The sequence below is a fragment of the Perca flavescens genome, chromosome 4, assembly GCF_004354835.1.
Source record: "Perca flavescens isolate YP-PL-M2 chromosome 4, PFLA_1.0, whole genome shotgun sequence".
Taxonomy (NCBI): Eukaryota; Metazoa; Chordata; class Actinopteri; order Perciformes; family Percidae; genus Perca; species Perca flavescens.
In genome coordinates, this window is record NC_041334.1 from 21044601 (window position 1) to 21060781 (window position 16181).

At 39.3% G+C, this 16181-nt stretch overlaps 1 protein-coding gene across 5 annotated transcripts in view; it reads left to right on the top strand.

Moving 5' to 3' along the window:
• Positions 1-16181, top strand: part of megf6b (multiple EGF-like-domains 6b) — a 72830-nt gene that overhangs the window by 19437 nt on the left and 37212 nt on the right. The window lies entirely within an intron of this gene.

Genomic DNA, 16181 nt, shown 5'->3' on the forward strand with positions numbered 1-16181 from the left:
ACTGACATTGTCAGAATCTCTTTTCTTCTCTTATTTTTTATGTTTTTTTTGTGCTCCATTCATTGTTTTTCCCTTTCTTTGTCCTTTGTTTGTTTTCATCTTTCACTCTCAACACACAATTTGTAGAAATTGTCACACTGCAGTTATATGGATGTATTTCCAGCATTTATCTACAGTATGTCCTTTTTCCATCACTGTCAATGAATGCAGTATGTAGTTACAGTAAAATTAGCAATCATAAAAACTCTTTATAGACGGATTGAAACTGACAGCTTGCCATTTGATTAAAAACAACTATTTGGCTTTTCGTTGGAGTCGGATTCTGATCCATTTCAGTCAGCTCCCCAAGCCTCCCCACTGAACTCTGTGATCAGAGTTTCGCCTTTCTCTAAGTGAATGAGAATCTCCTCACATCAGCAGTTGGCTTCTTTACCAGCCGCCCAACTATGTTATCAGCAACTCCATTGTTGAATTTGAGCTGTTGAAGTAAAACAGTGGAGGATTCTGTTGTTTTTCTGATAACACCACACGACAGGAAATTCCTTTTAGTATGAACTTTTTTTTTTTTAACCAGAATCATCCATCGCTCCCTCAAATTAGGGCCGATGGTTTGTCCTGACTTTACACTCTCTGGCCGGCAGCCAGGAGCTCCAAGTTCATCTCTAACTTACCAACTTTTTCATTCACACGGGATTTTCTCAGAACGAGTTCATTGGTGCAACATATTTTGCCATACCTTCACCTCCTTGTTGGCTATTATAGGACTTATAATCAAGCCTTGGGAATTGCTACACTGACAGCCCCTCTATATGATCAGAGCTCTTTGTGGTAGCTAAGCTGACCTGGCTTACTTCTGATTACTTCATGCTGTAATAAAAGGACAGTGGATCCATGAACACTCATGACCATTAAGGTGCTGCTTAAGCCCATTGGTGGCCTTTTTCAAGCTGATCCTGATGGGCCAAGTGGAGGTCTTTGAGAAGATTGAAGCCATCTGCTGAATCTGATGATTGCTGATCCGCGTTCATGCAAAATTTACAGGAAATTTAAAATATGAACACATTTACGTACAGAGACTCTGTACATTACTCAGACACATAAGGATGTAGCATGGTATTGAGTGGTGAGGCGAGGGCCAGTGCACACAGTGGGGTACAATGGCCCTCATCCTTCACCCCTCACCATGAAAAACAATGAGAAGAAGTAATAAAGGTTCTGATAAACTCTTAAACCTTAGTCATGAAAAATAAGACTGAGGTTCAACCCTAAATTCCTGACATATTCAGTAAACCTTAACTTATTTGTGGAAAAATAATGTTGTAACATCGTTCTGAGGTCTCTTGACTAGAATAAATACTATTATTGCAATTGGTGCAATAGATTTTTCTATTATAGTAAAAATGAGTCTTTCAAACTCCCCCCCCCCGACCATCAATAGTCCATGAAAGATATATTTGTGAAATAGACTTACGTGTGTGATGATGTATCTGTTAAGTGACACAAGACAGACACAAGGAAATGTAAAAGCTGTTGTTATGGATGCTTGGTTTATCAGGAAACTAAATATTGTCTCACTGTATGGGACAAAGAAATTAATTGGTGTAGTTTCTGTGTTCCTATGTGATGAGATATGAAAGGTGAGTTCCTGTTTCTGACTTCAAAACCATTACTAAGATACCAGAACATTTACATGTCAAAAACATTTATTGGAGAAACAAAATTCAGTTCTAAAATGGGTAAATAAATAAATCTAATTAAAAGAAAACACCCCTCTCCTCTGCACTTTTGGCTTTACTTTTTTTTTGTGTTCTTATTTTAGAATATCAAATAAAACATAAATACTGGGTGATCAAATCTTTGACACTTAAGTATATTCTGTTGAGCTTCCAGCACCAGAAGCACCATAGGGGTTCTGGCACAAGGTGCATGAAGAAAAATAGTCTTGAAGGATCAAAACTGTAGCAACACTTGTAGTATTGAGAGGAAAAATTTATGAAGAGACTCACACTGTGCTCCTCCCTGTCTATATTCCCCCACTTCCTGTTGTGAGTATGTGTCTGAAAAAGTCAACATTTTGGTGAAAACCTCATTTGTAAAGCCAATTTAAACAAGGGAGCTTGAAGTCTAGTTAGCAGATATTTTTCATCTATTATTTCATTGTCTTCATTCAGTTCTTGGCTTACTAACATTTTATTTTTGACAAACAACTATCTTTGTATCCCATCACTATATAGGTTGCCAACCCTTTCAGTTTCTCTTCCAGGCGGCCCCTGAGCTACACTGTTTAATATCAGTGCAGACATCAACTGCCCCCCTTCCCTTTCCGCACATTGAGGTCCACCAGCATTTTCCTGCATTGTGTGAATGATAGCTGCCATCAATGGGCACCTAGGGGCCCTTGCTGGTGGAGATCTATGCAGCAGGCCCCCACGCCCTGATCCTCCCTCTATTGAAGGCTATCGGTCCGTAAAATCTGGCAGTTATATTGCCCTGTGATTGGCATTGAATTGGCTGCTGGATGAAGGGTGTGGGGCTGTCAGTGACTCCGCCTGACCGGGGGCAACATTTGGGATTATGGGAGTTGGGACACAGGCGGGAATACGCTCACAGCTGTCTCTTTTTTGAGGTCCTGCATGTGCCAAATAAAGGTCACTTCAGTGTCAAGAGTCCTGAAGGCAAAAGGACTAAGCTGCAGACTGAGTACAAAGTGATTGGAGAAAGAGCAATATCATCACTTCTAATGAATGACTCTGTCACAGAGTGATGGCTCTGATATATAGCCCTAGTTCAGCCTAAGGCTTCACAATTAATATGAACTACTGCAATATCCAAATTGCAGGGGGTATAGCGCAATATTTGTGAAAGGTAAAATAAGCGACGAACCCTTCTTAATTACGTATTGTGGTGCTGTAGACCTGTCCCAGCATATACATTGTATCCTACAGACTAAAATCACACTATAATCATTTTAGTTTTTAATTTTTATATTTTTCAATGAGAATAATGATTAAAAAAAAAAAAGATCATTCCCTCCAATATCGTGAATCATATCGCAATGGCAATATCGGTAAAAAAAATTATCTTAATTAGATATTTTCCTCATATTGTGCAGCCCTAGTTCAGTCATTACGAAGAACACTGTGGTGGTCAGGGCAAATACCAGTTTGTTGTAACAACCTTGTTAGACGAGAGCACGCTGCTAATACAAGCTGCTGTTATAAATCAGTTACTGCTGTGGTCCACATGCTGCACACAGCTGTCAATCACTGCTAGTTCTCTCGTTATGTTTACATTAAAGTTGAAGCCACAGTGGAGGATGTGGCTGAGGACGATTGCGTGGAGCTGCAAATAATCACTCATCACTTAATCACTTTAGATGGCAATGTAAGCATTCCTCTGCAGTCGCATGTGGTGATATCCCCTTGAGGCGCTTTTGATGTGGTTCATCCGTATTTGTGTACAGCAAATGTCGTTCCAGATGGCCCAATTAGCACCCTGCTTTGAATAGTTGTCTGAAACTGTCATTTGTTTTGCCTTTTAGTGGCATTTTGTCTCAGTGATGTGTAAGACAATAATTACTGTTTTTTTTGGGGGGGATTTGTGCCTTTACTCTGTGATAAAGTGAGGGCCAGTGCCTTGAGGCTTTTCTAGTCTTTAAAGACAATAAATCCCATTTTATTGGAATGGGTCACCTGCCTTAGCTTCATACTTTCCAAACCATGGTACTGTCATACAGTAGGATAGACCATTTCAAGGTTATATCATTTGATCTAAGGGATGGCGACTTCTGAAGATAAGTCATTGTACTGTAAGATAAGACAGAACTTTATTTATCCCGAGGGAAATTGTTGTGCAGCAGTTGCAGAACAAAGTAGAAAAGATTGCAAGTATATAAGTGCAAATAAAAACAATAACAATAAAGATTAAAAACCAAAATTATTCAACATTAAGTATGAGGCTTTGTCTCTGTTTTTGCTGTGAAGTAAAACGGTCTTATCTATATCCAGTGGGATTTCGTCACTTGGTGCCTGATTTACTCAGTATTCAGCCTGTCGTCAGTAGACAAGTGGTATCCTCTGGGATCAAGAGCTTCCAAGGCTTTTAGATCTCTGGCTGGGCAGATGTCTTCATACCAGCTGACATCTGGGCTCAGCCACAGACAAACATACAGACATACAGACAAACAGAAAAGCAGGCAGACACATTTTGTAACATGAAACTTAGTCTTAGTTCAAGAATCTTGAAATATCTTTTAAAGTTGTGTTCTGTCCTGAGGTGAAAGGTAAAATGAAAGTAATCTCAAATACATAAAACTGATGGATTGTGTAATGACTTTTTTAAGAGTTATTTGAAACAAACATAAGGAGGAATAAGGAGTCAGTGATATCAAAGTAAAATCCTTGATAGCAGAGAGAAACATTTTTCCAAATACAAGTAACCCGATATGAGAAAATACGGTAAGTGTTCCTTTCCCACAGGTTTAACATGTTTCTTAGGCTTTTCTTTGTTGATCCCAAACTGTGAAATATTTTACTGAAAGAGCTCTTTCTCTGTCACAGTAATTGCATCTCATTTTATTTGCTCTTTGCGAATGAATTCTGAACCATAAGCTCATATCTTGGCTGGGTCTGGGGTCATTGCAATGCCAGGAGGACCAGCTTGTTCTAGACATCACTCAAGACAGCTTATGGATATCATCATTATCATCATTTTCTTTATTATGTATACAGTTTGCTTCAAAGCAGGCACCCAGGCAGGTGGAAAGTAACTTAGTAAATTTACTCAACTACTGTACTTCTGATAAGTACAATTTTGAGGTGCTTCTTCTTTTAGCATTACCAGTTCATGCTCCTTAACTTCTACCCTATTTAATTTCAGAGCATAATATGGTCATTTTTACTACATTAATTGGATATTTTTCAGATAAAGATTTAAAGCTCATTAAATATAAAGCATCGTTAAATATTAAGTATCCAACAGTAGTGAAAGTAATCTCCACTTTGGTGAACTACCACATTAAAATGCTGCTTATAATAGCTAAAGTACAATTCTATCATAATGTCTAAGGGGCTGTTTTGCATACTATGTACTTTTAATCATTTAGGTACACTTTGCTGATAATACTTAATTTAAATGCAATACTTGTCACTTGTCAATATAGTATTTTTACAATGTGGTATTTCTACAGTTCTATGAACTAGAATTAAGCGCCCTGTGGGTGTCCTTTTTTCCCTGACCAGCCTTCTCCATTACTCTCATCCCCAACCTCTCCTGATTCCCCTTGACCCTCTGGCCCCATCCCTTAAATTATCCCGTGCAAAGGACTAACGCCAAGCAGTATTCAAATCAAAAGAAATATGACACAATGGTGAGTTCGGAAGGGATGTGACATTACAGTGTAGTTACAATAGAATGCCTTTATTGTCATTGCACATTTTACAACTATATTTGCTGTGCATCTCTTGAGAAGGTTACATGACCATTCCACACATGCTTGCATGCTTACGCACCATATACAAACATACTCGCACGTGTCATGCAGCGAAACTAAAAATAGTAAAACAAATATAAAAAATAAGTTATTAAAAGTAGTGGAATTTTTAAACATTGTGCCAAATGCTATTCCCACCTTATAAATATATTATTGCACATAACCCCATTCACAATATAGAAATTATTAATCAAGATTTAATCCTGTGGAGTGTTGTGGTAATGTTGAGGGGGGTGGTGATGTGGGCACATTGTTTTGTGGCGTTCACTTCAGTGATTGCTCTGGTGTAGAAGCTTTAATAATATGGTATGTTTGTATATTAAGCTCATAGTAATTGTCACATAAAGGTTTTACATTTTGTACATACATAGAGATGTAAGGTTTACTAGAAAAGCATGAGTAATTACCTAGAACCTTAGGTGGCTTCAACGACCACATACCGTGTCATTCGTTGCCAACTAACCTCATAGCATTCAGCTGAAAAAGAGGGTGAATCACCAATATGTTAATGTTTATTTGTACATTTTAAAAGAAAGGTCAACCAAATGAAAATAAACAGTAACAAAATACATGTGCAAGTTGAAAAAAGGAAAGCATTAGTATTTATCTGTAGCCTCAGGCAGCTCCAGTGACCTGGTCAGCCTTCCTTTTCTGTTGACAAAATTTATAAAAAGTAAAACTGACAAGTATTCATTTAACATTAAAAATTAAATGAAATGTTTTTAATATATTTCAACATGAACAGGAGACAACCTTGGGTCCCCAGCAATAAACCCAACAAGTGTGAAGTAGATCACATGAATGGTTCTCAGATGTGCAAATACACACAAACCTACAAACTGCTCTCCAATTATAGTAGTAGTGGGATAACAATTTGAAAGTATGAGACCAAACTAAAATGTGGTCCTAGTGTAGATGTTTTTTCAGTATTGTGGTTATTCTGGGTGTACCTTGGAGCTGCCTTGTAAAGGTGCAGGCTTGTTAGCGTGGTTGCAAGGTCAGGAGCGCAACCCTGGAGCTATTGTGGGAATTCATTGTCTTATTAAAGGACACTTGTTGAGTTGCCCAGAACCTTTGAAGACTTGAACCAGGGTTGTCTGGTCAAGAACTTAGTAAAAGAGAGAAAGAAAAAAATGAACTAGGTATTAATTAGGTAATCTGGTCATCACATCTGACTTCCCATCTTCTTTCTTGCTACTTCTGTCCATCTCACATTGTCTTTTTTGTTGATTTGAACAGCTTTCCAGAAAGTTTTGTTTTGTCTGGAAAGTATGTGCTTCAGTTTTTCTTAAGACTGGGAAGAGTTTGCGTGTATAGCTGCAGTCAGCGAGGGTTATCTTAGATGTTGCTCTTTGCAGTTCCTCCTCTAAAGGCTGTCCTACTCTGCAATTACTAGAAGTTCAATAGTGGACTAACAGTCCACTGGCCTGTTGTAACCTGCCTTTTGTCACCCCTCTCATTTAACACACACATAAAGACATGGTAAATGCCCTTAAAGTAGGCCATGGGGGTCCATGTTTGTTCAGTCTTGATAAATGTGCATATTTTCCCTGCTCAAAACATGTTTTTTTCTTTTTACATGTCTGTCATGCATGCAAGGTTTATTCCTTCTTAGTCATAGTAACCACTAAAGCACATTAAAGCCAAATGTGACCAAATATGTGGGTGGTTCATGCCTCCCAGATGTCAAATCCCAGTTAACACATTAGTGGCATGTTGGTCAGAAGTATTGCTGAATTTGCTGTCACTCACAGTGGTTTTATATTTGAATTGTAACATGCAATGATAAAGTGTCCGCTCATCTTTTTCAGTCTTGCAAAGTGGAAGATCACCAATGATTATAGTATTATTAGTTTAACTGTGTGCATAGTTAAACTGATTTACGTGACTGTGGTGACTTTTGCTGCCTCCCCCTGCGCTGAAGATTGCAGGGGAGCAGAGAGGTCAAAGGTCAAGCCTGCATGTGGACCAAGTCTGTGCCACTTTAGAGCGGCTTCAAACGCTCATGGCTGCACTCACTCATAATGAACAGCAGGAAGCCCATGCAAAATCAAACCCTATCTGAAAATGTGGGGCAACTGCTATCATCACTGCTGCTCGTCAAGCCATTTAGAGACTGACAGTGACAGGAGGGAGCAGCAGTGACACAGATGGTATCTGTCATGTTTAAAGGATGCAGTTCTGCATGGGGCCATGTTGTAAAAGAGAACATCCCTTTACCGTATGGTTAAACCATTTCACACATGCTGTTCACTCTAGCAAAGGTACAAGTTTGACTGTCAGTTGATGAGCGAGGAAACACTCTTTGATTTTGCTTTGGCTAAATAGTGTATAGTGTATCTACTCCCTTCATGTTCGGGACGACTGACGGAATGTGATGTGATGAGAGAGGTGCTTTTAGTATGTCGGCCTTGTGACGTTCTCCATTGTAAAAATAAATCCCTGAGTCCCATTGAATGGTTTTTACTTGGGATCAAGAAAAACATTCGAGAAACCTCCAAGCTGAACCAGCTGAGCACTTTAGCGAGTAAGTGCCCCAAAATGAAAGACACATGCAATTCCTGGTCCTGACGGCTGGAGACGGGACAGTTTCCCTGCCTCAGCATTGAATTGGTCCGCGACACCATTGTGATGATTAGACACCAGTGTTGCTGATAATTTAATCAGGCCTTCTTAAAATATAAGTGTCTATAGTTGTTGGTGTTTTGGAAACCAGTAAGTGGTCCACAAAGAAGAGGAGGTGGAAAATATCCAAACAAGAATATGTTCATGTAATGTGAAATTGGTGTTTAGCCCTTTTCCATTGCAGGAATTGAACAACCTATAATCTGAGGCTTCACTTAACGTAAACTTTTAGGTACCTTTTGTGAGGTTTGGGAACTAGCTTCTCCTTGCATTTCCACTGTAATTTACAAACTGACATTTTGGTTATATGCCATTAAAAAGGCAAAAGCTGGACAGACATAGATATATTATTTTAATGTGCTGATTTTTAGGCGAGTGAAAAAAGCGGTGGTTTGACTGACAACAACCTATCGTGTTTAATAATAAGCTGTATGCCTCACTGGGTGGAAGTGACAGGGATCATTCTTTTATATGTAAGGCAACACCAGGCTTGCCTTAAACATTGCTTTCCTAATAAACAAAATGTAACAAATAAATACATAGATATACATTTACTGGATTGTTATTTTTTGCTAAAATAATAAATACTAAAAATAAAGAATCTGCCCCATTGTCACAGGTACCCAATTCAGCCATTTGAGTCAGTATCGGACATCTGATATCAGTAGGCTATTGGTATCGATGCATCGCTAGTTGAAAGACACTCACCCATAAGTCACATGATTATCTGTTATTGTGGTCAGTTACCAGAGCTGAATATGAGCATGGAAGACTGTAAAGCAATGAGATTGCAAAGCTGTGAGATGGCCAGCTACAGCCGTTTGTCACTCATGATTAATGTGTCCATCATCCACTGAGAGGTCAAAAGGTGTTGACCATCAGAACATTAGGTCATATAATTTTTGTATAACAATAAACACGTTTGTTTTATCTGCTCAAAATCTGGCTGTTACGCTTTTAGGGCATTTTTTAACTGAGAGAAAAAGTTGTAAAAGTCAAATGGCTGATAATGGGATCACACAGCAGTCTAAATCATTCTCAGGGTTTCCCTTTTCCTCTCTGATGGGTTTAACAGGCTACAGCTGAAATGGCTCTGAACAGGTTGAAGTCTGCTTTTTTACTTTACTTGGAAAGAATTACGACGTCCAGGTTCTAACCTTAAAAACCCAGAATGTGAAAAATGTTGTAATGAGAGCTGTTTTAGGAGCACTGAACAAGGTCGGGGGGGACATCATCATTTCATAACTTTTCTTTGGATTCTGTTTAGATTTTTTTTTTTTTTACAACACAATCTCTCCCATCAGCCATAAATTGAACTTTCAATGGATCATTCAGAGTCACTGACATGTTTTCTGTTTTTTTTATTTTTTATATATATATTTTTTTGCTATTTGAAGGTTTAATCCTGTTCTTTGAGTATTGTTAGCAGTCAGCATAGCGTGACTTCCAGAGCAGCTGAAATGAAGGAGGCCATGGAGATGTAGGCACTGCTAGAAGAACTAGAAGCTCCCAGCAGTTTTCTTACACATTCTCCACATTTTTGTCCTGAACTTTTCTGATTCTTTTTCTATTACCTCTAAAGTGAGAGAGAGTGAAGCAAGAACAGGGAAGTGAGAGGGCTGCACAGAAATAAAGTAGAGATCTATGACATTATAAAAAATCATATCTAGGGCCACAACTAATGATTATTTTCAGTATTGATTAATTTGTTATCGATAATGATAAAAAATACTTTGCTCTATAAAATGTATAATGTTTTTTTCTGTCTTGCCAACAGTCCCAAGCGCAAATCATTTTTTTTCACAATATCATAAAATAGAGAAAAGTAAATATTTGGCATTTTTGCTAAAAAAAGGATTCCAGTAAAATATGATTAAGGTAACCTGTGTAGTTTTTGACCACAAGTAGCACTATGGAGGATTTCTTGTACGAATGCGTCCACGTTTTGTTTCGTTTGACATACTTGTGATACACAGTCCCACCCCCGGTTTCACACCATTCCACTGACTGACAGTTTGCAACGGTAACAGATAAAGAAACTTAGTAATGCAGCAGCAAAGGCAGGGAAGAATACTCCAACGTATGTTATATTATTCAAAAGATGGCTTTGCAAAACACGTTATGAGGACGGAAATGCATTCAACACGTTTGTCAGGCCTCATGGAGACACACAATGCATTTTGGTCAGTAACACTGAATGTAAACATAACTTTGTTTACACAAAAACCCCACCGCTAAATGCTCATCAAATATTACTGTCAGGAAGTGATGCAATCTCCTGTAGACAAGCATGGGTCCTTACACTCAGTCAGTCTTTTATTTTCCTGATTCCTGAGAAGTTAGGAAAGGCACTTCTAATGAGAGGGAGTGTGTTGCAGTCCAAGGGTGGGGTACATCCTTGCCCACCTACCTGCCATTGCATCCTGCACCCTAATCGCCCATAATTGTGCTGTGTCTGGGCTCCCACCCAGTCTCATTAGGCTCTTTATGGCATTCCTGATGAAAGGTCGCCTCTGGTCACGCCGGGGCGAGGGCATCAAGTTTGTGTAAATTGGCAGTGACAAGAGTTTGCAAAATACAATTAGAGGAATAATCAGCATGGATTGATCCCTGCAAGTGCCAGTGGTGCCATGATTCTCCCTCATCTTCCTTACCTTTTTAATCCACTGGAACTTCCATATCTTTTAATAAATCGGCCTCTGCTGCCTGTGTTCCTCCTTATCAGCTCCTTGTGTATTCCGCTGAGCTAAAGACTTCACTTCTAATCTTTGTTTTCCCTCCACCTACAACATTATCTCTTCTGTTATATATTCTCTCCATATGGAAGCCGCTTAGCCCCGGGGAACGCTCACTCAAGAGTGCGCTCTCTTGCAATGCACGGCCAGCGTCCCACTGATGTTTTGTGAAGTGTAAAAAGCAAATGATAATCTGAAAGAAATGTAATGAGACAGGGTCAGCTGCCTTTCACGTGTCAAGGCTGTTTAAAAAATAAAAATGTGTCTCTGTTTCATTCTACAGTATCTTATCTCAGTTGAGACTGTTTTACTGTCATTCTTGCTATAGTCAAATTACTTTAAACTTGTGAAAAACTAACCCTTACCCTTAATAAGCACAAACTTAAAGATCTTAGTTAAAACCACAATTTCACTTATTTAGTAGAAGGTTGGGGTGGTGGAGAGAGCTGCTGCAGCAAACCGCATTGGCATGAGAGTAGTAGCAGAGGTAGTCTATATCCACAACGTTCCATTTCCGGGATTGCTCTCTGATTTCTCTTTTTGGCCAGATGTCCGTTACTTTTACAGGCATACATATTGCCAAAAATTCTTGCTGTGTCTTGGACAGAAGAGTGGCAACACTACAAGTATGACACCGACCAGCCCCCAGATCGATTATCGCGTGCTGTTGAGTAGATCACGCACAAATTCATAGGTTGATGCTTTGGAGGAGCAGCAGCCTCTCAAAAACTCACAAAAATCTTTTGAACTGACCGTTGTCTGAAATAAATACAGATTAAGCAACTGCATAGCTTATTTCTTGCTTAAAATGTTTTCAGAAACAAGTTTCGGTGAACTGTTTTCATAAAATGCGAGATTGTTTTCCAAACAAGCCGCCATTATGGTCAGTAGAATTTGTGTAGTCTGATCCCGGCATTACGCTTTCTTTGTGTTGGAATTTTTAAACTCTGGTCAATGTATGATGACTATGGTTAACTGCTCCTTAGATCTCTGTAGGGCAAATCCAGACAGCTAGCTAGACTATCTGTCCAATATGAGTGTTCTGTTGCACAACTAAGACAACTTTTGAACGTACACACGTTTCACCAAAACAAGTTCCTTCCCGAGGCTATTTTGCAGCGGCACCGTGGCTCTGCCCGGTGCTTAGCACCGCCCATGATAATTGTGATTGGTTTAAAGAAATGCCAATAGAGCATGTTTTTCTCCGCTGTGTGGACTAGCTAGCACTGTGGAGGAAGGTCTGGCAAAGCGAGACTACAGAGTTTGAAGTATTAGTTTATAAAGGTGGCTGCGTACACATTTATGAATATTAGTGATGTTCCAATCAACCATTTTTTTTTGCCATGATCCAAGTCCTTAACCACTGTGTATATGCCAATACAGAGTATTACATGGCAGCAGAAGATATGCATCATTGGTTAAATATTTAAACCAAATACCAAAGGTTCAAAACTCTAAATTGATCAGCATAAATTATGGATATGATGTAATTGAAAGTTTAAAGCTTTAGTGCGTAAAGATTTTATATTAATGAACATCCGTGAGTTGATACAAAGCTAATAAGATTATCAGCTCCACAAAACTCTGTTTCTCAGTATGGCTATGTTTACAAAATGGTCCAGCAACTATCGCACACAGAAGCTGGAGTGAAGATATTTACCTCTTCTAAAGAGTCCATCATGTTTTTTTTAATCCTCCTTGTCCTCCTTGGCTACAAGCAACTGTGTGGAGGACGGGTGAGAGTGGTGCATGATCACTGAAGGCTTACATCATGCGGATGCAACGACAGTGTTGTTGTCATTACTTAGAATTCCTCATGGGGGAGACAGAAACCGCTTTAACTGGGAGAATTTGAGTCCTGGAATTGACATGAAGTGATCAGCGAAGAGGTATCTCTCTGTTGGAGTTGTTGGATCTACAGAAACACTGTGAGGGATCGTAAAACGATTTGACTGCTTCATATATTGTTTATTTTTTTTGTGGCATTTATCTTTTTCCTTGTAAAAGTACTAAACAGTTTTACCTCTTCAGGCCTTTTAACATATTCAAATTAAACTATCTGATAAAATATGTAACCTTTGACGATCTATTGTGAGTTGGCATTGTAATGGATTAAATGATCACGTCGAGAAAGTTGGGAACCACTGATCTTAATGCATCCTGTGTTTGTAGAGTGCTCTCTGGTCAAAACACTTAATTATCAACTGACAGACACTGCACTGAAAACAGACTTATTCTTTGGATATCTGGCTGTATTCTGCCTCAACTATGTGAGGTCATCTTACCTTTGCGCCACGCTGGGTATGAAAACACCAAAGACATGGACAATCTTATTTTAAGGTCAGGAAAATACCACCACGTAATAGCACTGCTTGAACAGCTTTCTGCACTGCCATGAAAACAGAGCCCATCACCTCTGAATTAGATGTAGCCAGGGGGTAGTACGTTTGACTGCTGTTCCTTTCAAATTTGAACAACTGTGAAACCATATAGTGTCGCACTTGAACACATGAAGCAATGTTTAGGGCCTCAAAATGTATTGCCCTGTACACCTTGAGCATGACAGTCTGTCATGTATCTGCCTCCCTTTCCCCTGCAGGTTAAAGGCTCTGAGCCACTTTCCATGCACTAAGGCCCTGCACATACCACAGCAGCATATCTAACACATGTGACCAGGAGGGAGACAGTCTAGAAACCACAGGTCCTAACAGGTGGAGAACAGAGAGCACACGCAAAGGGTCAGAGGGCAATTCCCTGAGGTCCAGAGGTATTTGTTCCTCCTGTTTGTCTGTGTGCAGATGACAAAGGGTTATTCTGAAGATATGCATGGTTCATGCAGCCGGCCTACTTTTTTTCTGTGTTGCAGTCTGTAACTTTTACTGAAAGTAAAAATGAGTCAAAAACCTTTGGCTATCCGCATGTTTTTGAAGGGACACATCTCTCCCAAGATATATTGCTCTGTCAGGCTCCTTCCATGAAATGATTACAGTCAAAACAGTCATGTGAGGCACCTGGTTAGCTCATCTGGTAGAGCGGGCACCCATACATAGAGGATTACTTCTCGATGCAGCGGCCGCGGGTTTGACTCCGACCTGCGGCCCTTTACTGCATGTCATTCCCCCTCTCTCTCCCCTTTCAAGTCTAAGCTGTCCTATCCAAATAAAGGCCCAAAGTGCCCCAAAAAAATAATCTTTTAAAAAAAAGAAAAAAAACTGTCCTGTAAAAGATCTTGGTACCAGTATATAACACTAAGATTTCCAGTTTGAGCACCACGCTTAGCCCCCAGGGTATTTGTAACTTGCGTTTGCAAAATCTTTGCACTCACATCTTTTGTTACTGTATTAGAGCTACACTTATGTCAACAAGTCATGAAACCAAGATGTTAACAATTAAAAAGTGGCACACATATCCTCTTCTTCCATTTCTACTCTGTTCCTTCTGTCTTATCCTTTAAGATAAAAAAAAAACCTGATGCAAATTTCATGACTTCGAAATGCAAATTGGTCACATGAAACAACATCCAAAATGTCCAAAACTGACAAACAGAGGCCAGACAGCTAATACGTTGGTAAGTTAAACAAATATGACAAATAGCAGTACAAGAAAAAGAAAAGAATAGGCATCACTGTATACTTTATTATTTAAGATATTAATATGGATCCTATTTAAAGTTGCTGTTGTCTAAATACAATAACCTGATGGCGGAAGGAATAAAAGATTTGGAGTAATGATTACTGTATATACTGTATGTACTGTATGTAGGATTGCTTTCATTTTATTTTCACGTGTTTTTGTGGGCATTTGCTCATCTTTAGCCTAGCCTACATTTAAGCAACATCTACATATTTAATGAATGCAGAAAGTTAAATTGGTTAAAATATAGCTAGCATATATAATAAATATAATGAAATAATTTAGTTTAGGCTATGCATAGTGTCTAGGCCTGCCAACAAATGCTTATTGTTACAAAACAATCCTTAAACCTATAGCCCACTACTGACCTCAATCACACCGGCTCCCTCAGAATCAACTGCTCTGCCAATCTCCTGCTTCTCTTTTTCTCTGCTGAAATATCTTCCAATATTCATCTTATCTGCTCAATGAATTGAGTGATACAACGGTAGAATAGCATTAACAGGGACCCTATGAATTTAGTTTTCAGTGACAACAACATTCTATGGGGATTTATATTGTTTTAGAATAGGCCTACTATAGAGATAGGCTATATTATTGGCAATGAATAAAGAGTTGTGATTAGCTTGCTAAATTAACCATTTCTTGTATTTCGCTCGTTCACTCTAGCTAGACTATAGTTTTCCATAGCAAAACAAAATATTTCCTTACCTTTTACCTCAAGAAAACGTAGCTAAAGGTAAGCAGGTCATAAAAAACAACTCCTTTCACCATTAACGTGTGTATCTGTGTGTGTGTGTGTGTGTGTGTGTGTGGGAGGGGGGGTGCATAGCGAGTTCAGACCAAAGAGTAGCGACAATATGAATCCTCCAGTTACTCACAACGCTCTGAAAGCTGCCAGTTCACACCAATGCAACGAGACGGTGCGGTGCATCATCTTGATAGCACAACGACTCTTTGCACTTCTGTCTAACTTCTGACTTTTCGGCTATTTTTTTGTAGAATATATCATTTGTTGCGCCTAAATATGAATGAGGATACAATCAAATTGTTATTGTTGTTCTTATTAATATTTAGGGGGGCTTAGGAACATTTTGGGGTAGCTTCAGCACCCCTAAAATAGGTCTAACGACGTCCCTGTTGAGCACTATGGGCCCTATCTTGCACTCAGCGCAATTGCCTTTTTACACCGATGCTTGTATCATTCCTATTTTACACCCGACGCACAGCGGACTTTTCCCTCCACAGACGCACGTCGGTAAATTAGGGAATGTATTTGCGCTCCTGGGGGCGGTTCAGCGAAAAGAGGAGGCCTGTTCCGGCGCAAACGGTACTTGGTGCTATTTTGCAGTTTCAGAAACCAATTCCGCCACTGACCAGGAAAAACCTGGTCTAAAGTCAGTAGCGCGTTATTCAGATGCTATTTTAGGGGCGCATGCTTGGCCATAATGTAGCGTGTGCACAATGCGCATACACTTCTCTCATCTAAACGGACGCAGCAGTTCCCATTTTTGCAAACCATACATAATTACAAAGGCAAATCTTACTGAAAATGCGCTTCAGGTGTTTGGATAGGTCAGTTACAGTACAGTCCTCAAAAAGTCTCAGCATTCTTTGTGGCTTGTTGTGATTTACACAACATTTCCATGAATCATGGATGTGTTGATGACATAAATGAGGAAATATTAGAGGACTTA